At 38.8% G+C, this 24301-nt stretch overlaps 1 protein-coding gene and 1 long non-coding RNA gene across 2 annotated transcripts in view; one reads left to right on the top strand and one right to left on the bottom strand.

The window, feature by feature from the left end:
- Positions 1 to 675: 675 nt before the first annotated feature.
- LOC145553011 (uncharacterized) overlaps positions 676 to 24301 on the bottom strand; it is a 36612-nt gene continuing 12986 nt past the window's right edge. The window contains exon 4 of the long non-coding RNA XR_014089182.1: positions 676 to 2874. This is a non-coding gene — a long non-coding RNA (uncharacterized LOC145553011). The remainder of the gene's footprint in view (positions 2875 to 24301) is intronic.
- npffr1l2 (neuropeptide FF receptor 1 like 2) overlaps positions 7149 to 24301 on the top strand; it is a 103121-nt gene continuing 85968 nt past the window's right edge. The window contains exon 1 of the mRNA XM_081611322.1: positions 7149 to 7536. The gene's annotated coding sequence lies outside the window, so the exon portion shown is untranslated. The remainder of the gene's footprint in view (positions 7537 to 24301) is intronic.

Here is a 24301-nt window from a genome sequence, read left to right as displayed (position 1 = left end):
TGGCAACCTCTCAGCCAATAGAATGGAAGTGTTGTAGTGGACGCATTCGTTTCCCTGCCCGCCTGATAGCATCAGAATTTAAAGTATCAAATTCTGATACTTTAGAGGCCATGGTGACCTCAAAAGCATTAATCGACAGCATCAAGCCGAGTTCACACTAAACAATTTTAGAATTGTCGACCGATGGTCGGCCAATTTTCAAAACCTGAGAGACCACAAACTAGCCAACCAAAATCGTAGGTATAACGCGTTCGATTGGGCCTATCATGCAGTCAGGGGCACCGCCAGGAAACTTGGACCCCCTGACAAAAAATTTGATTCCCCCCTCGCAGCTGCTGTTACAATTTTTTGACCCATAAAAAGTGTCACAATTTTAAAGGCTTGAAACTTGCTTTCTTTGGTTCAATACTGATACTAGCACAATATTTACTGCTCATACATTTTACATCCAACAGTCCGCATACAGTATGCAAGTAGGTTGCTTACAGTTTTTCTATTAGTTTTAGATTACTGAAATATCTCTCCCCACGAGCAACAGTCAAAAACAACATGCAAAATATACATAAATCAATCCAGACTTTTCAAAAACTGTTATGTAGTTGCATTTTATTCAAGCTGCAGTATGTAACTGCAAATGTTTTCTCCATATTTGTTAAAACTGTCACCATGTCGTGACAGTTTGTTATGAGACAAATAATCGGTGACAACAATCAATCTCCTCCACCTCGTCCCTGAACGACTACTGCTAGCTAAAGTAATGCACCGTTCTGGCCAAAACAACCAATCAAAACCAGGAAGAGGGTCTTAGTGCAGTCAACTTCATTCACTCACTGCTAAATGTGCTAATGGCTAATGGAGAAACAACATACCATTACAGGAAAACCATTTATCTGCTGTCATTGGTAGCTATGCTAACTAGACTGAGCATTCACAACAGGCTATGCTAGTTGCAGCATAGCACAGAGCGAGGGGGGGGAAGGATGAGCAGCACCACATGAGATTGTGATTGACAGTGCTAAAACTCTCCTGCTGGTTGTTTCTAGCACTGGGAGAAAGCAGAGGAAATCGATTTTTCATAGATTATGTCTCATACCATGCTGTCACAACATAATGACAGTTTTAACAAATATGTGAAAATATATTTATTTTACAAAAGTGACATACTGCAGCTTTAATTTCACTCAGGAGAGGACAGGTCATGAGGGACGTGGGTTAGAGCTGTTGCTGACTGACTCACCTGTTGTTAAGTGGTAAAAGATACAAGTGACACGTTAAATATATGAATATGTTGGTAATTTTTTTTCTTAATTAAATGCTAGTGAAATGGAGGCAAGCAGTAGTCTGTAGCTAAGCTAACTATGCTAAATGGTTGATAATCTCACATTGTCTACTGACCTCTGGGAGAAAAACTGGGCTACAAATTGACACTCTTACCTTTTTCTCTCTCTCCCTCTATTTGTTTATTTTTATTTTTTTTGAAAACCTGATTTTATCATTTTTCTTAGCAGCATAGTAGCTGCCACAATTGTTCTTGTCTTCCACTGACTGCTGCTGAACACCGTCACCATCAAGCGCTCCAAGCAGGAACGAACCATTTCATGCACATCCAGGGGGGTTCAGGGCAAATATGGATGTGTTTTTTGGTCTGGGAGGGGTAACATAAAATTTTTACTGCTAAAAACAATCTTCGAAAACACATTATGATTAATTTTGTAATTGACAGTGCCCCAATTTTTTTTGATTTCTATGAACAAAAAATAAATAAATTGTGGAGGGCCCCCTATTGGTCAGGGGCCCTCAGAATTGTCATAACTTTTTCCCCCTATACGGCGCCCCTGTTCGTGAATGGCATATCATTATATTGCAGACTTTTTTCACAGCGTTGTCCCATATGCGACATGTCAGTCAACACCTCCACACAATAATTCAGCGCATGAGTGACAACTTTTTTTTATCGCAGATGCAACATATGTGTCTCTGTACTGCTTTGCTGGGATTTTTCTCATTTGGATCGGTTTCTGAAACGGTAAAGATGTGTAAGGTAGATCAATACAGAGACCAGACCATGTGGCACCAACATCCATCACAAGTTCAAGATGGAAAAAGAGAATTTTAATTCTTCTTAAAGCCATTTAACTAATGGGTCAAATTCTCAAACCTCTAAAGTACTTTATGGAGTCTTAATCCTATAAGATCTTCTTGTAAGCTTTTGTTTTGTACATAAGTGATTTCCAAGATGATTCAATTGTCTGTAGTTTTTAATTATTTTGTTTTGTATGCTGTACACCACTGTGCTCAGGCTAGTTCTTCCTCCAAAATGAGATTTTGTCCCAAGAGGTACTTACCGATAAAATAATGTTTTTTTTGTTTTTTTTTTAAAGCCTTTCAAAACCCCTTTTTTCTCCATTCTCTGGGTGCTTTTGGACATCAGGAAGTTCTCTTCACCACATCTACATGCCTGAAAGCAACAAGTTGCACCCATGACTCAGTATTTGTGTTATCAAGCATCAAAACAGATGTAGTGGATGGTGCGTCTATGTCAAACATCAAGGTCTCAGTTATTTCTTACAAATAGGAACAGCTGTCTATATCAAACATAAGTTAAAAGAAATTTGAATTGGGCCTGTCTCTTTAAGAAGCTGCTACTCTTTCTGACACTGCCATCAGCACATTGTTACAGCAATGCTTCGCCTTTATGCCGTTTACAAATATTCTTAGGAGCGTTGGACTGAGAAGTAGTTTGTATGGTAAACTCAGCGGACGCACAGTTCCACCAGGTGTTTGCTAAGTGCTGCTGCCACTAGTCTGGAGGAGCTGAGTGGGGATCGGCTTCTCTTTGTGGTGGAAGTTAGGCTAGAGACCGCAGCTCCATTCCTGCAAAACACAACAAGACAGTGAAACAGATGATCACAAACAATAATCAAGTTGTTTCTCCTAACCTAACTTATCTCTGCTCAGACACAACCTCTTCCTTTTGGTCATCCTTAAGAACCAGAACATCTCTGATGAACAAAGGAAGCAAGTTACAAGCTTCAAGTTACAAAATAAAGGATGAATGTGAAGAAGTACATTTTTATTATTGTGGTATTATAAAATAATAAGCATTGTGGGGAAAAACAGCATCCCTAAACCACTCCAATCTCAGTGTCAAAGATTCTCATTCCACAGATTCTACATGCAAAATCCTCACAGCCGAAATCTCCCAGTATTGTTCCCCTCAACCAACCTGAAGGCTTGTTTTACTTGGAAAGCTGTTTTGAAATGTGCACAGATATCCTCAGTGACCCCCTAGCCTCCCTTTTGCTTTTCCCACTCTTACCTTTACTTTTGAGGTGTGGTCTGCATCAGCAAAACTCCATGAAACAACACAGGTGTCACACCAAAACTTTAGTCTCAACCTCAGTCCTGACCGTTTTAAGTTCACTTTGCATTCAATTATTTACAATGCAATGACTCTGTCATGCAGGAGGAGATATTACAAGTGGGGATGAACACGACTGTAAAGAACGGTACATGGCAGGTTGGAGAGCACGAAGTGCGCGGCACTTCTGCGTTCATCGATAAATAATGAGTAGACTTCTTCAGAAGAGGAAAAACAAGAGTCTGTTTAACCACATGGATCATTTTAATCACTATCTTTTCAGAACGCTTGTCTGGTTATGAGGTGGAGTTTCATTTCTTCATTTTGTGGGTTTTTGGCTAATGGTCAAATATCTGAGGATTAAAGTTGTTTTCTGTGTTCCTTTGATGGTCCGCCGTCAGAACGCGCAGCTATAGGCGACTCCACAGCAGGAGGTCAATTAAAATCATATCATAACTTTCTGTTAAGTGTCTTGCCCTGGAGCACATCAAACAAGTGACAGAAGATATTGAAGTTTTCCCTTTGAGATATTTTAATTGCTAAAGTCAGCTAAAACCAATGGAGCACATCTGACGAACTGTTAACTTACACCACTCCCAAAAATGTACTTTTATTTGGAACATCATAATGGTGGCATGGCGTCTTGTTTTTTTTGTTGTTGTTTTTTTACACATCAGTGTTTTATAACTGATAATAACTGCAAAGAACATCAGTTCAAACAAAAAGCATTGAACCTTTTCTGTCACGAAAGTGCAACACGATGTTTTTCGCGTTGTTTAGCGTTGCTTTACATGTAGGTGGTAAACATACACTAACAGCCATTTTGGATGCAGAAAGACTGAAAGTTTGACGATTTAGAAAGACAGAAAGCCCTGAGCTTGAACTTGCCTCAAGAAGTCACTAATCCTGTTCTAAAGCAGATGACCTTAAAGCCACATCAGACGAAAAATCTCACATTGACAAGATGTACAACTCAAAACTGACATCTAATTTCAGTCATGCGGCTCAAGGATTTAAGAACATTTTTTTCTAGTCAACATGGTGGAAGTTTGAGTTCGATATCTCAGGCTCTGATCTCAGCGCTCCATGGTCAAGCTGCTCAACACTTCACAGAGTAATGAGCTCATCTTTAACCCTTGTGCGTGCGAGAACTGAGGCAAACGTAGAGGTCTATGGAAAATGATTTTCAGGTTTTACGTGTGTGGGGTCGGTTGGACCCCATTTTGACATATAAGGGTTGAACCCCTGTTGAGGAAAAATGAATATTTTTAGTGTTTAATACAGTTAATCTTATGACCTGTGAAAAAGGTATATTGAGCATGGTCATTTTGAACAAAATTCTTAATTTAGAATACGTTTATGTTAATGATTTAAACAAAAACTATTGATGGGTAAGTATTCAACTTACGGGAAGAAAAAATAGAGATCAAAAGGGAACTCTCACTGAGGCCTAATTGTGTTATCAGAGAGGACTGGAGGCCATAAAATGAGCATCTGCAGGAAGGCAGTATCACTTGGATGAGCGTGGGAGAGAGAAGTTTACTCGGTTCACGGAAGATCACCAAAAGTCTTCCAAATTAGCATCTGGGATGGTGTAAAACTGAATACAACATAGAGTGTTTAAAACCACTATCATTTAATTTGTAAGATATTTTTCTTAGTTATTAATAGCATGCTCTGATTGAAAATAGTTTAATCATAGCTTTAGAATTACTAATTTAGTTAGTGATTAATGTATTCTGAAATTGTATTATCTGTTACTATATCAGAATCAAATAGAAATTGTATGAAAGAAAATGTTTTGTTTAGTATTAGAAAATTGCTCAGGTTTATGGTGAAAGGTTTTTGGAAAATGACTGTGTTAATTTTTACACTCAGGGTTGATTATTATATTTGATAGGTTAGAAAAAGGAATTTTACCCCTTTTGAAATCTGCTGATTTTATGTATTACTTTTGGTTTACAGCAAGACTCAATCTTTTGAAGTGCTGAATGCAGGAGAACAAAATTGGGTTTGTGGAGATAACCTTTGCTTCAACTATCTACAGGATTTTAAGTTTCTTCCTGAGGTATCTGAGTAGGGAGAAAGCGGGAGAGATTCCAGGTTTCACACCTATCTATGAAGTACCTTTCTTGGTTTTTCTCTGCCCAGATAGCCTTAAAACAGCAGGAGTTCAGGAGAAGCTCTGCTCTCACTTTGTTTAGACAAAGGGGACAAATGGCCTTTGATCTTGGAAGCAAATTGTAGGGAGTTTCTAACTTTTAAGAGGGTCCAAGACAGCTTCCAGTTGGTCAAGCAAAGATACGCCTTATTTGAATAAATTAAAAGACAAGAATACGCTTTTACTATAAAAGTTTGTACACAGGAGTTGCAAATCAGGTCGCTGCCTTATTTTGCTTTTGCATCAGCACTCTCCAAAGACGCGTCTTTGCTCTTTTTTTTTTTTCTCTATCCTCTTTGTCTCAGGTAAATGAATGTCTGTTTTACTCTGTATGAATAGTCTGTGTTATTCATGTCATGTTATACTTTAAATGTTAGAATAAACTCTGAAAATGTATGACGTGGAGCGTTGACTGTCATCTCTGTGTGGCTTTTGTTTCCACGCATGGAATCATTGAATCCGGGAGCACAAGAGAATATAACAAGCCAGAAGTTTTTATTTTTATTCTCTTAACAGCCCCCAAAACATGTCCTCCACATTACCAGCAGATGAGGAAAAGATCTCTAACCTCGGAGCCCACCCTGGACTAGTGGACTGGCTGAAAAGAACCAAGCACAATCTGCCAGCAGCGGTGCATGAAGTGCAGAATGCAGTGGATGCTTTGCAGTTAACAATTATCAGAAAATCACATTGTTAAAATAGAGAAACAACTAATGCACTCTTAGAAAGCAAATTATGTTCTCAGCCCTGTTCTAAGTCAATAGCAGTGCAGTTGACGAAGAAGCCAAATACACTGGCATTAATCGCTGTTTTGGACTATCTTCTTAGTCTTTGACTAATGAAAGTGTAACTATAATTGTGTTACCCTATTTAAAGTCTAAATGTTGATATTAAATGTTTTTTTTCCATATTTATTTAGCAAGTGACCGGAGTCAACAACCCAGTTCATGCAAATCCTCACGCATTACACTATAGGACTAATATATTAAAGAAATGTTGTTACTGTTGTTCTTGTTGAATCAACCTTCCAGATCTCTCAGGTCTTCTGGTTCTGGTTCTGCTGTGCATCCCCAGAACCAGAACCAAGTAAGTTCTGATGCAGCATTCAGCTTTGCTCCACAAATCTGGAACAAACTTCCACAAAACTGCAAAACAACCGAAACACTGAGTCCCTTAAAATTGAGGCTAAAACCAGAGCTATTTGGAACCATAATTTACCAACATATTCAACATGTATTGATGATTTTGATGACAGGACTGGTCAACATGTAATGCTTGTTACTTCTTTTCTTAATGTTTGTATGGAGTCTTTTATGACTTTTTCTTTTTTATGACGTAAAGCACTTTGAACTGCATTGTTGTTGAAATTTACAAAATAAACTTGATTGACTGATTGAAAACTTTTGCCTCACAAAGGTAGAAATTCGGTTAATTGCTTAACAGAATGTGCAATTCTTGTTATAGATTCATAAAAATATTTGCGAAAAAATATTACATACACAACACCACCCAGGGAACCATTCCCTGAAAAATGTTAAATCGATTCAAAATTTTCGATATGAACGATTCAATTAGAAAAGAAAAGCTAAGATTTGTCTTTTATTAATCGATTAGAAAGGTTCAAAGTTAATCGGCCCTTCACAAGTGGTTCAAATAGCCTCTTTTTTTGCTTTTGCTCTTTGATTCGGTGGATTTGCGTTGTGAGAAATGGAAGTGTTCTTTAATCGCGGCTCTCTGTGTGAGCGCTGCTGTCCTCTCTCTCACTCCGCTCCGCTCCTCGTCAGGTCTCCTCAGCTCCGAGTCAGTCTGAGAGGAGTCTTTCCGAGGCAGCGCACCGCCTGGCAGCAGCCCAGACTACTTCATGAATGACCAACTAACAGCTTCTTAAAAGGACATTAGTCTGGGTTTTCTTTCGGCAAAATTATTTCCGCCCCTCCTGACAGAGTGAAGCTCGGTACTTCTCACTGTATTTGTTCGTCTCTGGAGAGTCGCTGGAGCCCCTGACACCGCCGAGGTAAGCCATGCCCCCGTTCACGTTCCGACTAATTCACCTGCGATTAATTAAGATTAATGTCGTTTTTAGCGTCTGCTCTTACTCAGGTTTTGTTGTTGTTGTTGCTGTGACATATATATATATCTTTTTTTTTTTTTTACCAAAGACATTTTCCAATAAAATATGGAAATAGACGTAAAAAATGATTTACTGTTCTAAATTTAAAAGTAACAACAAAAAAGAGACAAATTAAACTTAGAAAAACAACGAAAACAGGAAACATTTTTAAACTTTTGGGAACACAACTTTATTTATGTTTTTATTTTATAGTGGTTTGTTTTATGAGTTAGGAGTTGACAAAATTGACGTTGTTATACAATAATCACAATCCCGCGTCCCCCCCCTTTTAAAAAAAATTTTGTAAAATTTTTTTTTTAAACTGCAATTTTTCCTCTCTGCATTTAACAAGCACTTTACCACCTGACAAATAACGCTTTATTTGTCATGTTTGAAACAGAAAATGGGAACAAACAAAGCAGGATTAATGCACAGCGGTGAACTATGGGATTATTTATTTATTTATTTATTTATTTATTTATTTATTTATTTATTTATTTATTTATTTGACAGATGTTTAGAAATCCATATGACTCGGTCCATGATTTCCAACAGGTTGGACTTAACGACACGCTGCAGGTTCTTGCACTGCTGACTCTGAATCGTCATTTTTAATCAGCTGTTTTCACTAAGCAGCATTCAGCTGCCTGTCGGTGTGTGATTGCGTGTGTCATGAGTGGCAGTGGCACTGTGATGCTTGCGTGTGCGTGTGCGCGTGCGTGCGTGTGCGCGCGCACGTGTGTGTCTGTGTGTTTGATGGGTTTCGGTCCACCTGAGTTTTTTCAATATTTTTAATGATCTTATTTTGAAAAGAATCAAGCGCAGCACAAATGTTGTTTACTTGGTCATATTTTAAATTGGATCAGCACCTCTGGTTATATTTACAGGCTTTTCCCAGTGATGTTTCTGTTTAAAGAGGCTCCTTCTTATAAATCTGGACCACTTGACTTGTTCAGAGTTTCTTGTTTGAGGAGAAAGAGAACCGTTTGTCATAAATTGCCTGAAAAGAGCCGTTGAGCATTTCGTAGGTGAGCTGATAAAGCTTCGCCTCCAGCTCCCAAAGTTGAGTGAGTATTGAATACCTCGGTAAATTTGTGTCCACAGAGTGATTCCTGTTTCTGAAACAAGCCCTGGGCAGAAAGACGAGTCGATAATCATTTTCATGCTTACTTCAAGCTTCAACTCGGACATGAGCGTAAAATCCTGACAAATCCAACAGCAGCTCTCAGACCGTGCATGCAGATTTATGCGAGTGTGTTGGTAGTCAGCCATGTCCAATATGTATTAGTCTGAATGTGTTTATGTGTAGCAGTACAAGTCTCCTGGTTACTACTTTATGATTGATTGATTATTTTTGTGTTGTGCTTTGTTAGAGAGGCTGACTCCATTGACTTGCTCTTGACTAAGGTTGTGTGAACCTGAGTCTTAACTTGACTTAAGTTAACAGTAAAGTTAAACTGACTCTTAACTTGAATACAACTTTGGTGACTTCTTTGGGCGAGCAACAACACACAGACACCAGTGATATGCAGCTGTGGTGAAAAAGAAATTCTGAAAATGATAAGAAAATAAATAAATTTCTCCCCTTGACTGTTCTATATTGTTTACTGTATGATTTCAACATTTTTACGGGTAAAAATAGCTGAATTTTTGCATTAATATTCAAATATGTTAAAGAAGTCTAGGGCGAGGCAGTGCAGTGCTCTACCTCGCCTCTGGTGGCGCTGTTTCGCACACAGTGAATGAATTAGGCAGATGATACTTGACACAATTGAGTCCACACGTGCTACATATGACATTCTAGTCTGTCTATATAATTGATGAATTTAGGTGACGTAATTTGTCTTTCTGATCAGTCAAAACTGGCAGGTTGAGGCAACAGCACTGATAGGGGGCACCACTGAGCCCCATATTCTTTTTGGGCAACAGGGTTTCTATACATTGAAAAAGCAGAAAACAATTAGAAAAGTACAACAAACAAAAAAATAATACAGGTCCAGGTTTGACTTTCCTTATTATGGCGATCAACTCCATTAAAGCTGCCAAGTTTTTAAAAATGAAGGCAAAGAAGGACAATTTTGCAACAAAGTGACAGAGGTGTTTGTGTCGGCGCATAGACAAATACAGGTAAGTTGAACTTTTCTTAAGTTTAAGTTTTTACTTAAACTTTAAAGTTTAAGTAAAAATGTTAAAATAATGTTTTTAAAGTTGATTTAAAAACATCAACTTAAAAACATCAACCAATCTAGAAAAATCTGGATTTTTCTAGAAAAAACTAGAATTGCAAGCCGTTATCACAGGTTCCTCTCTCAACCCAGCAAGCCCTGCCCCCTTTGCTCCTGCCCTCCTAACTGTGTCCTCTCTGGTGACCCGCCAGGCTTATAATACACCGGGGGAAACCCCGAGTACTGACTTGATTAAAACAACAAACTATGTCTTAATTTAGGTCAAAATTTATACATGGGATGCAACTTTGGATTTTATATAGATCTGACTCCAGAGAAGTGAAAGCTTCACAATTTATTAACCTCACCACATGTCACTGAGACAGTTTAAGGAAAAGGAAGACGCTTTGAATGGACACTGGCTGCCTTCTTCTAATGTTGGTTTCTGTCCGCTGAGCCCGCTCTGGCATTTGGAGGACAGGCTATCGGTATTGCCTGTAGCCTTAATATCAGGGGTGACTTCATCGGGAAAAGAATGGATTTTAAGCTTGTCTGCTTTGTGACAGGATGCAGGACACCGTGAAAAACGCTTAGAGCTTCTGAATCACTAAATATTTTTAAGCAGCTGCAGCTGATCCCACTGTTTCCTAAGACGAATGTTGCACCTTAAACGATTTCTGTCTAATGAACGCGGGCTGCCATAAAACATCGCAAGATCACGAGGAAGTTTGAACCATCTGTGGAGCTCACATGCAGATGCAGGGAGGAGGCGAGAAGTGTCTGCATCACACTTTTCTTCCTGATTATAAGGAAGGTTCAAGGTTATAAGGTTCAAGCATTTAACGAGGTTCTCTCGCCTGGCTCTTTCACGTCAGTTCATCGTTTCCTCCTGAACAACAGTGAATGACTCGCTCTGAGGTTGTGTGTTTATTAGGGAGGAAACAGTAGAGCGGAGAAAAGTGATGTGGTTTTCACCATCCCATAATTCCCTGCCTAACAGAAATTTGCCTGCTGTGTTGCATCAATTTAGCGAAGAAGCTATCAGTTTGTCCCAACAAGTATTCAGTTGTTTTATTGTCAGTTTTCTTTTTTTTTCTGTTGGCACTGGCTACAATTTTAGGTACTCTTTTATTACAAACAGCACATACATCAATATTCGTCTCTTCAAAAATGTTGATCAAATGACAAGACGCTAAATGCAGCGATAGGTCTGATTCAGATATTAGCGATTGTCTTTCTGCGGTAAGAACTGTTGGCTTCTTCAACATCAACGTGGACTTTTAAGGTTTCAGAAATAAAAGCACACAAAAGATTAATTTAGAAATAGAATTCCAAATAGCAAAACATCTATATGGAAATAGACCATTTGTATGTCTCTTGGTAATAAAATTTCAGGCATTAACATTTGAAAGAGAGGCTAGAGATTTTGTTTTTTAACCCTTAAACACGTTTTCACCAGTGTTGTACAGAAGTAGCTCCTGTAATACGTTTGGCAGATGCAAAGCTTGGAAAACGCAGTTGTGAGGTGGAACTGCGTCCTGAAGGCGGGGCTAGGTCCATCGAGGTGTTTTTCACAGCTGAACGGTTGCCGTGGGAGACTATAGGATTTCTCAAACATGCATGAAAGACTCAACGCAATAATCCAGGTGTGCTTTTTAAAGAGGGAATAACATTGCAACGTGATGTAAAGCTCAAGAAAGTTATTTAATACTCCTTATTTAAATGTTGAGAACATTTTTCCACATTCATTGTTAATAGAGCAGCCATGTTGTGACGACTTCCTGAAGGCGGAGTTTAAGAAAGAGCAGAAGTTTTTAAAGAGACACAGACCTAATTTCAAGGCGTTCAATTATGAAGTCACATTTCTTATAAGTCATTAAGTAACATTTTTATAACAGCCGAAGGAAACATTTTTATTTGATTGTGTTATCTGAACATATAATGCTGCCCCTTTAGGCATGTTGGTGGTAGTTTGATAGTCTATGCTTGCTTTGCTGCCATATGCCTGAATAATGGCTGAATTCAAGCAATCCTACCACAAACTGTGGGACTAAATTTGTCCAACACTTCATGGTTGTTGTCACTGCCAAGACAGGCGCAACCAGATAGTAGTTTTAGCAGGCAATTATTTTTTTTACATAGTGTCAGCTGGGTTTGGAAACATTTTGATCCAAAGAAATGGAAACATCATTGTTTCTGTTTGAACTGTTTCTTTTTTTAGTTACTTATAGTAAGCTATAGTCTCAATTTTAATGACCAGAAAGACTAAAGCTTGTCAAAAAAAAAAGCATTCAGACCATTGTATGTTTAGGTTTAGTCTCCTCTGTTTCACTATTTATCTCTCTTTAGTTTCTCTACACAACCAGAACTTTTCTCCCCTTCCATCTGAAAAAAAAAAGATTACACAGGAAACACAGGAAAAAAAGTTTTCCTGCACATTTTTAAAAGCGCTTCTCATCTAAAATATTATTCGCTCAAAAACTCGTTTAACAAAAACGAGGAGCTGTTTGGCTCCCTCCTGACTTAAGGTCAGATTTCAGCACCATGGACAGAGCCAGTCCTTTATCTGACTACATTATGAGTGAAAGAAAGGATTATACGTGCTTTCCTTGAAATCTAAGAACAAAAGGTTTGAATATTGGACAAAAATATGTGTACTAACACTATTCAACCAAAAGAGAAATGCTGCCAGTTGAAACTCTTAGGTATTTCCACCATTTGCTGGGTGCTATGATGCTTTTTCATGTTTGTTTTCACCTTGAGATGTCAACATCAGTTTTAAAAAAGAAAAAAAAACATAAACCTGTAGCCATGTTTAATGAATATCCAGCCGTTCCAGCGCTCTAAGGAAGTCTGTAAGAAAAGTTTTATAGCTGCACTGCCAGAAATCTGAATACCTGTGATGCCGCGGCTTAATAAGTACAACGCTGCCTTTGGAGAGAAAGCAAAGAGCCACAGAATGTGACGACCCATTCAGGAATCCTGCATCAAGCTGAGTTCACAGCAGCAGCCATTTAGCCTTCCTAATTGTTCTGAAGCTTTCCCCCCCCCACCCCTCAACCCGAGGGATCCAACCTCGCTAAATTTATCTGGATAATGCCAACTGAGGTATTATCTACTTTGCCATTTCAGAGCGTTCCTGCCATGTTCACTGTTACCTGCAGAGTGCATGCTGCGACTGCGGTGGGTGTCTGCCATTTCTTTTGTCTTTGATCACTCGGTAACAAAGTCTCTCCCCTCAACCCCTGAATTCCTCCCAGCACCTCCAACTGGCATCCTAAAACTGGAACGTGTTTAGAAATATTTTACTAATATTCCCAGGATGTGAGCCAGGTGCGGCTTTTGTTTGTACTCCAGGGGACAGAGCTGTGATGTGGCTGTCGGCAAAAATGCTAATATTCAAACAGATAGTGCTAACCTGTGCTGGAGTCTATGTTTAATTTTCTGCTGTTGTAGAGGTGGGGGGCTTCACTGACCTTTTTTAAATTCCTCACAAAAATCAGTTTGTGTGGATGCATTCACACCAGCCCTTCTCTGTTTGTTTCAACCCGACTCCAATTCGTTTGTCTCGAAAGTTTGGTTCGCTTAGGAAGTGTGAATGTGTAATCAAACTCTGAAGAGGACTTTAACAGTGAACCCTGATCCACAAAAACAAAAACAAAAAACAAAAAAAAAACTGTCCTGATTCGATTGATCTCTGGCAGCATATGTGGATCAGAGGCTGCTCCAAAAGCAGGAAGTAGATGACAGCACAGGGCATTCTGGGTAAACAGCCTATCACTAGAACCGGCTCGTGGTCTACTACCATAGACAAAGAATAAATCTTATAGCCGCTAAAATCTGATATCACCCCATTTTTATTTACATTTTATAAAGAAAGAAGTTGCTCTTTGTGTCTTCTTCAGAGGTTTTCATCATAACAATGTTTCTTTCACGAAAGGTTAAAACCATTCTGTACATGATTAACTGAAACCTCAAGAAAAAAAACCCAAACAGTCACTAAGTCAAATTTTAAAGGAGACATATCGCTGCTAAGATCATCAACAGAAACGAGACACAGAAGACCTTTACAGGCCATTTGTGCCACGTGAGACACAAATGGCCTTGGGAGTAAATTGTAATCAATAGCTGATAAAGATGGATCTGTTTCGGTCAGGTGTAGTCAGAACATTGTGGCAGCTCTCTGAAACTCTGCTGATCCTGTATGGAGACAGAGAAGGCTCTGAACAATATATCAATTTTTAAAGAGAAAAAAAGAGCATCGTAATGTCCTGACCAATTGAGAAAATTTGTCACAATGATGTATTATACATTTTAAGGGTAAATGTAGAGAGCATTTACATTTACATTTATTTTTCTCCCTAAATCTTCCCCAAACTCTTTTACTCTCCTGTTTTTCTGAGCTTTCAAATACGACTTCAAGCAAATCACTTTTATTCTGGCAAACAGAAACGACCAGCCTGTCATGATTACTGACAAGAAAATAATAGGATTTGGGATTCTCAAGTTGAACCACTCTCTCAAACCTTTCACACCATTTATTAAGTGATTCATACGATCGCGAGGATATTTTAGCTTGAACATACACACAACTTTGATCCTGTGTGTATGGCAGTAAGAAAAGGCAGGAGGTTCAAAGTGGTGCAACTAATTATTACTAAACATATCATATCATATGACATCCATACCAATGATTTTGTAAACAAAAGACAACAACAAGAAAATCCCAACAGATGTGTTTTTTTTAACTTTCCCAGCTCTTTGTCTGTCTTCACATGAAATGTTTTATGTGGAAGCATACATGCTGAGTGAGAAGTGCTTCTGACAAAACAAAGAAATAAAAAAGAACGGGGCATTTTTTAGACTTTCTGCTTGTCCCAGACAATTCACTCTGTTGACAGCTCCAACCAAAGACTTATCACCACATCGCACGGCTTCACAAGCCTCTTATGAACTCCATGTACCCACTTTAGGGATGTAGACAATAAACTTATTTTTGATCGGTAGTTTATTAGATTAATATCAGTCCCATTTGATTAATAACGTCTGCTTAGACTTTCTTCCAGTGTTGCAGTGTGCCTTCCATCCAGAAGAGGGAAGTGCTGGTCATCTTTACGCAGGGCCAGTTGGAAGAGAATCAATAATAACGGGAAACTGTCCAAACAGATTGCATTGTGGTATGCAAAATGCACTTTATGCACTCGAAAGGAACCTTTCGAGTATAAAGGGCTTGGCGATATGGCTGGGAAACTAATCACGATTTAAGCATTTCATGTCAGTCGATATCTATAATTATTAGGGTTTTTTTTTGTTTGTTTTAAATACCTGAAATGCTGCCAAGCTGCTGGTGAGACTGTTTCCGTTTTATTCAGTTTTCACTCCACTGTTTATTTTTTTGAGGCATGATGGCAAAACCTGAAACTGCTGCTGCACAAGTTACGCATTGTTGCTAGGTAACCGCACAGTGAGTGAGTGAGTGAGTGAGTGAGTGAGTGAGTGAGTGAGTGAGTGAGTGAGTGAGTGAGTGAGTGAGTGAGTTAGTTGATGCCACCATCCTTGCTTAGCTCACCATGAGAGGTTGATCAGTTATAAAGCTCTGCCTACATCTCCCAGAATGCTGTGCTGTTCTGGATGGGAGTTTAGTGAATATTGGATCAGATGTTTTATCTATTGATATTGACCACGTGTCTATTATGATACATATTACGTATTTATTTCCCAGCCTTAATTTAACGCATATGCCAAAGTTTAATGATGCAGAAAAGCCACAATTTTCTGCTTATTCAGAAGGTATTTAATACACAAAAATATTGTTACAATGTAAAATGTAACGATGAGCTTATTGTTTAAAATTTAGCATCTTGTGAAAAATTTAGCCCATCGTGTTACGGGAAGATGGTCTACCCTCTTGATACATCAGAAAAACTCAGGTTTTTAAGATAATGTCCGTTCATCAATTGTCGATTGGTTAAATCGGCCAACTTTAGATAAATTCATAAATCAATAACTTGCATCCCTAACCTGTTTGCCTTATTATTTTACATTTTGGCCAGGATCTTCGGGGTTAATAAATTGGCACAAGGCACAAGTGAAACAAACGGATCCCAATCTTCTTTTTTATTTTAATTTCCAAAGAACTGATACCAAACACCCTCTAACCTCCCAACGACACCTCAAGACCGGATCTTCTTCCAAGCATTTACACCTGGCAATCATGTGCATCAGAATGAAAAGAGATGCTGTGTTTGCTCACTATAGAGGCAGCTAAGAAGAGCAAATGCAGAGCGAGAAGCAGAGAGCCAAGAACGGAGCACCATGGAGGAAAGAAAGCATCAAACCTGCAGCACCAAGACTTCTCACCTTGGGCCAGGTCAGGTCAAGGCTTTTATGCCAAGACAATCGTCCAGTCAAGATAATGGGATTTTATTTTCAGCTGTGTTGGAAGCTAAAGTCAAATATATAAACATCAGAAAAACAGTTTCTCCAGAGTTTGTGGCAGGCAGGATGTCATAAAGAAACCCTGCTGATTCCAGGCAGTGATGGTCTTTAAAACCAGGCTGAAATAGCTGAACATTATTTCTGTCTCAAAATGCCTTCAGACAGGTAAAAACCTGCTTTTCTATTTTTTATTTTTACTAAAATAGATATTGATCTACAATTATACACCACAGACGTTTTTTGTTTTTTTTCTAAATGAGTGGTTTTGTCATGTCGGTTTTTAGCCGTAACTCCGGAGCACACGCTGCTGTTTGTAAGGTGGAGAACATAAAGGCCAATCATGTTTCACGTTCTTAAAAGAGCGGCGGCATCACAGCATTCATAGAAAAACCTGACAGCTGCAGTCGTCCAATTATGTCGTCTGAACACCCAGAAGGAAACATTAAAACATATAATAATGCAGAAACGAGATGTTTCCAAATCAACATGTTGGGAAGAGTTATGGGAAAAGAACATGGAATTCTGTCGATTTTCCAAGATGATATAAAACAGTTTTATTTTTTTTATTATTTTAATCATTTTCACAGTCCTATTATACACCAGGAGCACATAAGAGCCACCTGTAGCTTTTCTGGGCAAAACGTTTCCCCATAACAAAAAAATAAATAGACAAGAGACAGAGGCCCAATTTCAAGGCATTAAACATCAAAGACAAACTTCTTTTAAGTCATATTTGGTATGTATAGCAACTTTATAACAAATGAAGGTAAGATAGTTATTGACTGTGGTGTAAAATGGCACTTTGTGTCTGGAAAACACATAATACTGCCCCTTTAGTATTTCCTGTAAAAACCAACATAAGCACAGATTTTCCAAGTTATTTTGAAATCATATTTCTTTTTGCTGGCAGTTTCAACAAACAAAAACACCTTTCAAAAGAATTATAAAATATCAATAATGTTACTTTGATCGGGGCGTCGTGTGGCGCAGTGTTTAGAGCGGGCTCTCTATAAACAGAGCCGGAGTGAATTTGTTTAAGAGAAAAAAAATGAAAGGTTCAAGACGGCGACCTGCATGAGTCAGCTGCAGACTTGACCTGGGACTTTCATGCTCTTTATTTGGGTCGGATCCAGTTCAGCCACAAAGGCTTCTGTAGCTACACAGAGGTCTGAGGAGAATCAGGAAGAGTCTAAAGAAAAGTGTGTGTCTGTCAACACTGAGCAGGTTAAGCTGAGCGGCAGAGCGAAGGGATGATCAAGGGGGCTGGCTGGTTCCCATGGTGACAGTGTGTATGAATCTGATTTAGATTTTCCCCAAGAGGAAAATTTGTATTCTGTCAAAACAAATTGCCTTTTGTTTTTTGGATGATGCCTATGGAAAATTTGTTTTTGTAACAAATTGTTTTTCTGAATTTGAGAAGTTTATTCAGTTTGTGAAGGGAATGCAGAGAGTGGTTAGTGAAAAAAACAGTTATTTGTAAAACAAAACATGGTATTCATGTAAGAAGGATAAAAAGAGTTTTTAAAACAAATGAATTCTTTACATTATTAGTGTAGAGCACAGGTGTCAAACTCGAGGCCCGTGGGCCAAATTAAGCCCGCCACAGCTTTTTACCTGGTCCTCTAGATTCCAGACTAAACACTAAATGTGCTTAAATATTATGTTATCAATCAAATCCGTGCAGTTTTTATCTGTTTACGGCCAAATTATATCAATCAGTCCCTCCAGTTTCTTAAGAATTATTGTGGAAATTCACACAAAATCAACAAATTGAGCTAAAAACTGGGAGTTTAGTGCAGATTTTTCTCAAAAATTGTCTAAAACATTCTGGTAAACAGCTACCTCAGCTTTAATAATAATAATAATAATAATAATAAATTTAATTTGTACCACACTTTTCATTAGAAAAAATCTCTACACAGTGCAACTAAAATCGTAAATAAAATCAGCATCATAAAAATCATGTGGAGGCAGAATAGGCTTGCTTAAATAACTGATGTCACATTATAGTCCATGATATATACAGCGAGTAATAAAAAGTTGCATTTGCAGTCATAGATAAGCGCAAATATTTCCAAATTAGTACTACAAACACTTTGATTTTTATTGGGAAAAAAAATCACAAAAAAAAAAAGATGTTCTACACAATCAAATTATTTTGAATAGATCAACTTAAATGAAGATTTTTATGATAAAATTAATAAGAATTACACTCATTTTGTCATTATTAGATGACCTTTTTGTCATTGTGGTCAGACTGATGCAAGAGAATCGAATGGAGAGATTGTAGACGGGGATGAATTTACCAAACTGATACTGTATGAAAGAGCGTTAAACTGATGAAAAATTTATTGGACAGCAGGCTGCCTTGTAATTAATTGAATTTTACAGGATTTGTTTTTTTGTTGCTTTAATTAGAATTCATATTGCTTTTGACGGACCGGTCTTAAAGATGAATGTCTGCCTCGTCTCTTCCTCTGACTTCAGAAAACTCAGTCAGAGATGATGGCCGCATTGCCTGAGTCACTGGGTTTTACAACAAAAAGTCCAGCCACAGCTGGAAAGCCAAGAAGGCACTGGGGGAAAAAAACGTACAGCGGGAGCACAACCTCTCAGAGCAGTCGCTCATCACAGAATGCCCAACCAGGTGGAGCTCCAAGCAAAAGATGGTTCAGAGAGTCCTGACCTTATTCCTCTGAGCAGACAGGAAGTCGAGCCGTCTGTTTCCGACCCGCAGGGATCCTGACGTCCTACAGTCTGTAAACCAGGTGTTGAAGCCAGTCCTTCCTCTGATGAAGACGTCGGTGCTGACTTAAGGTCAATTAAGAAGAAAATCCTTGACTACCCTATCACTAAATATCAAAAATCCAGCAACATAAGAACTTGTGGAAGTGGCGTTCTTCCTGGATCCGGGATTCAAAGCCAGCTACATTAGCTGTGATAAGGTTTCTATATGATTTCCTCTGTTTTAGGAAAGACACTCCTCTGACCCGGAGACCCAGACCAATGATTCACCCAGTGCCACCATGAAGAAGGAAATCACTGGGCAATTCCTTCAGGACAAACTTTCACTTCCTGCCTTATCTTTTGTCCAGCTGTCATAAGCTGAAGGAGTCGAGTTTAATTTGCTGTCCACTGCTTTAAACAGTGAGGATCCTCTTTGGTAAAGTGGAGGTTCCACTAAATGACCTGATGACCTTCCCACGGCCAGGTGAGAATCACTCAGGAAATATAGCAACATGTCAACGCACGTTTAAAACCTTGCAAATAAACATGCTACACGATACATTATACCAGTAACATGGCTCACCGTAAGTCCATGAAAAATAATTTCTTGAGATCTGCTACGTTGTTGTTAATTGTTGCTCAGAAGGGCAGACAGTTGTTTCCCCACAATTTTTACCTTTCTCCTAGTTTGGCCTATTAATGTTCCTACTCTGTTATTACAACAGCTTTGTATCGTTACCACTGGGAGACGGGAGAAAATCTTTTGTCCAGCTGTCAAAAGCTGGACAAAAGATTTTGTCCAGCTGATAACTGGAATGAGAGAATTTGCAGGTGGATTTATGTTAAGCTAACATTTATTTAAAGTCTCTTTTGTCATTAATTTAAAAAAAGAGTATATTCCTGTATTTAGAGCAGAAAGGTTTTATAGTGCTTTAATGCCATTAGGAAACTGTATTATGTGCAGTTTTTGTTGGACTTCTAATTCAGTACTTTTCCCTGTCACTTTTTCTTAATAATAATAAAACTGTCATGTTGGAAAGGAAATGACACATTTGCTTTTATTTTATCTTATTATGAACCCAAAGCAGAAAGACATTAATGCTCCATGCTGACTTGTTCATATCTTGCCAGACATACATCGTCATAACAATATTAAGAACTGTTATCACACATTGTAGGTTTTCCTAATATTGTGCAGCTGTACTGAAAAGAAAGGGCAGAAATTCATTAATGTACATTCACGAAACTATGGTCTAGAACGAGGACGTTTATTTAAAGCACAGGAAGTAAAACTAGACGTCATGCATACATTTTCAGTCTTTCATTTTCGTGTCTCATTTTTGGCAAAGATGGACCTAACTGATGCGTGGAGAAGAAATTGTGCCTTAATACTTTTTAGCCCTTTGTTAACATTTTAAAACGTTTTGAGGATCTTAGGAGATCAAAGAAAAATAAGTTTCCATCTCTCAGCACTGGAAAGTAGGGCAAGCTGAAATCAATAATTTGTGGTCATGAGTTACACTTACGCATGTTCTCCCTGTGCATGCGTGGGTTTTCTCCGGGTACTCCGGTTTCCTCCCACAGTCCAAAAACATGACTGTTAGGTTAATTGGCCTCTCTAAATTGCCCCTAGGTGTGAGTGTGTGTGTCTCTGTGTTGCCCTGCGACAGACTGGCGACCTGTCCAGGGACGTTAGCTGAAGATGGGCACCAGCAACCCTCCTGACCCCACTAAGGGACAAGGGTATGAGAAAATGGATGGATGGATGGATGGATGGATGGATGGATGGATGGATGGATGGATGGATGGATGGATGGATGGATGGATGGATGGATGGAGTTACCCTTACAGGTCTACTAATTACATTTAGAGTGTAGTTTAGACATTGGATCAGAAAAAAAACACATCTGAAGAGCTTTCTTGTATCTTAAAAGATCAGAGTTGATTTAATTTCTTCTGTAAAGAGCTAAAGGAACTTTTGTTGGAGCTCACTTTTCCAAGATCAAAGAAATAGAAACACCAGACGCATTCCTCTTTAACTTGGAGACATCAGTGGCATGAAAAAAAGCAGATCATCTGCTGCCGCCTACCAAACTGAAGCTACAACAAGTCCAGCACAGATGAGAAAGTTTGAAATGGTTTGTAAAAAATGTCATCTTGAAAGATGCATCCGATGAAGCAGCGACAGCAGAACTTCTCGAAGGGGATTCTTTATCTCTTGCTGCTGCAAGGATTCTTTAAGCACTTGAACCGGCTATTGGGAAATGAATGTTTTTAAGGTTTATTTTGCTAGTGGGACACCTTCTGCATCTGGTAAGGGAAGGAAAGCAGAGAGATTGTGGAATAGAACACATTCAATGCATTGCAGCTCTATGTCCTAACTTTGACACATCCGCTGGCTTTGTTCCCTTTCCCTTATCTACAGTAATTAAACATATAACGCACTCAGGAAATGCTTACTTGTTTTTCTGATTGGCTTGGTAAAATGTAGTAGCAATATCCACCCATCCATTTATGGTCTACACCCGCTTAAGCTTGCAGGGGCTCAGGGGGCCAGTGCCTATCTCTGGTGATCATTGGGCGAGAGGCGGGGTACACCCTGGACAGGTCACCACGGCATCACAAAGATATACAGGAGAAACAACCATACACACATACACACACACACACACACACATACACACTGTATGCACTCCAGCCCTGTTTGGATTGTTCAAACCCAATCCAAAATGTTTGAACAATCCAAACCCTTTAATCCAAAGGGTGCAGTGCAGTGTGAAAGTGAGTCACACCTGCTGAAAATGCTCAACATATTCAGTTGACCCAGTGCTTCTCAAGTCCAGTCCCCACCGCCCCCCTGCTCTGCATGTTTTAGATGTGCCTCTATACCAGAACAGCTGATTCAAATGATTGCATGACCATCAAGTGGTGCAGAAGCCTGTTAATCACCCAAATATTAAATCTAGGTGTGGCAGAAGGGAAATACCTAAAACATACAGGGCAGGGGGGCCTGAGGTCTGGAATTGAGAAGCACTGACTTGACCTAACATTCATGTTTTCAAAGTGTGGGAGGAAGCTGGAGTACCCAGAGATAACCTGAGCATTCACCAGGAAAACGCCATGCAGAAAGACCTCAGGTTGAGATTTTAACTCAGGACCTTTTTGGTCCTGCTACTAACTTTGTTACTGTGCAGCCCTGTACTAATATCTAATTAGTATTAAACTTTTAATGACATTAACATTTAAAATCATAATCAATGGAGAATATTAACATTTCATTGTGTTAGACAGCAGCAGAAGGCAGTGCAAGTGCAGAGAGGATATTTCAACAACCAAAGAGCATAAATGCAGCGAGCAAAGATTCATTTGGATGGTTGATCTGTCAGAAGAGTCTGGTTTGTTTGCTCAACTTGTTGCCACCTTTGTACCAGAGAATCTTTTTGTTGCTTTCCCTTCACAATAAGAGCTCTGATGTAAAATGCAGTCTGGACTTTTCTTGCCGTATTTGGGTGCATTGCATGTTCAGGTCGAAATGCAATACAGAAAACACAAAGTGTTGGTGAGAGAAGAATGAACTCATCTTTAAATCACTAAAATAATGCAGGCACACAATGGCCATATTGTCAGATGTCTATTATGTATAGTGCACTTATCCTGAGTAGTGTTGGTGTTTATTTTTGAATTAAAATCAATTTCTTTGAGTTAGGTTCATTAGTTGGTGTTTTACTCGTCCTGAATATGCAGGAGTGTTTAGATATTCTTGGCCTGTGCTTGACACAAGTTTAGAAAATGATGCAAATTGATCAAAAAGAGGTTTCAGAGAATCCACTGTGGCCTAAGTGCTTCAATGTGTTTGTTTGCTGAAGAGATTTTATGTTAACATTGCTGGTTTTTGTTGTTATTAATGCAAAACTGACATAAAATACAAATTACTATGGGGGGGAGTCAGATTTAACACGTGGCCTACACTGCTGTTTACTTACTTTATATACATTTTCATACATTTTAAACTGCTGCTGAAATTAATAGGTGACTAAAATGAAGCATAACATTTTACTCTGTGGAGGATGGCTTCCTGCACAGTTTGTACTTGCTGCAGGCGAAGAAAAGTCCGACCTCGCACACACAGTCTTGACACATTACTCTTGTAATGCAGCAGTTGACAGGGATCCATCTGGTTCAGCCGTGAAATGGGACTAAGCTCCTTGTAATGTAGCCATGTGTAACGCCATTGCAGCAAGCACCGCTCGCCGCAGCTGGGGAGTTCAGGCCGCCTACTCAGAGCGCCGGGCCTCTGAACAGAAACGCCTTCATGTAGTTCATCCTGTTTCATGGATTGTTTGACAACGTTCAAGGAGAAATAGCTCATTTATTCCAATATCATCCATGTTAAAGCTAATGCTAATGCTAAAGCTAAACTAAATTCACATTCAGACCCAAATTCTGGGTGATCTCAACAGATCACCATAAACAGTCTCGTGTTTGAATGACATTTGCCTTTTGGCCTATAAGCATCTTTTAGAACAGTCAACATTTTAATCATTCATTTTTAGAAGCAATAAGTCATGTATTGTATTGCATGAGAGCAAATGTACTCTCCAAGCTGACAGGCTCAAAGGGATGTTAAAATTATCAAAGTGTGGTCTAAAATCCAAATATAGTTTATATGAATAATTCTTTAAAAAGATAAACAAAACAGCCACATTGAAGCTTCTGGTATTCAAGAAAATGGTTAATTGTCTAACACCAAAAATAATTGTGAATTAAGTTTATTTGTAAATCTGATCCCAGTTTTATGTGCTTCACAGGTTGGGTTTCTAGCCTTGATTTAAAAGATCTCAGTGTTTTGACTGTTTTGCCGTTTTCTGGAAGTTTGTTCCAGATTTGTGGTGCCTAGAAGCTGAATGCTGCTTCTCCATGTTTGGTTCTGAAAGGTTGACGCGACAACATCAGATCTTTTATGTGTTTTGATGCCAGGCCGTTTAGAGACTTACAAACTAACAGCAGTATTTTAAAGTCAATTTTCTCCGAGCTCCAGGGAAGGAAGGAAGAAACTTTGTATCCGATCAGCCTCAAAACATTTGGGAGCTTGGAAAATGACAAACTTAGAAACCATAAAGACCACCTGGACGTTTGACAAGACATCCAGATTGAAAGATATTTTCAAAGCAAAATATGTCATTTTGAAATTAGCAATACTCTCAGACTTAAGACGAGTTCACCCCCGAGGACAAACACAGCTCGTCTTACGCAGTCCGATGCTGTTCAGATCTCTGAACTAGAGATAAAAGTAGCAGCTTCAGAAAAGGATGATCCAACATGGGAGGCCAAACTCATTA

This window comes from Poecilia reticulata, chromosome 9 (assembly GCF_904066995.2).
Source record: "Poecilia reticulata chromosome 9, P_reticulata-male-v2, whole genome shotgun sequence".
In the NCBI taxonomy this organism is placed as follows: domain Eukaryota; kingdom Metazoa; phylum Chordata; class Actinopteri; order Cyprinodontiformes; family Poeciliidae; genus Poecilia; species Poecilia reticulata.
The sequence above is the reverse complement of the archived record's forward strand: the minus strand, read 5'-3'. Positions and strand labels throughout refer to the sequence as shown.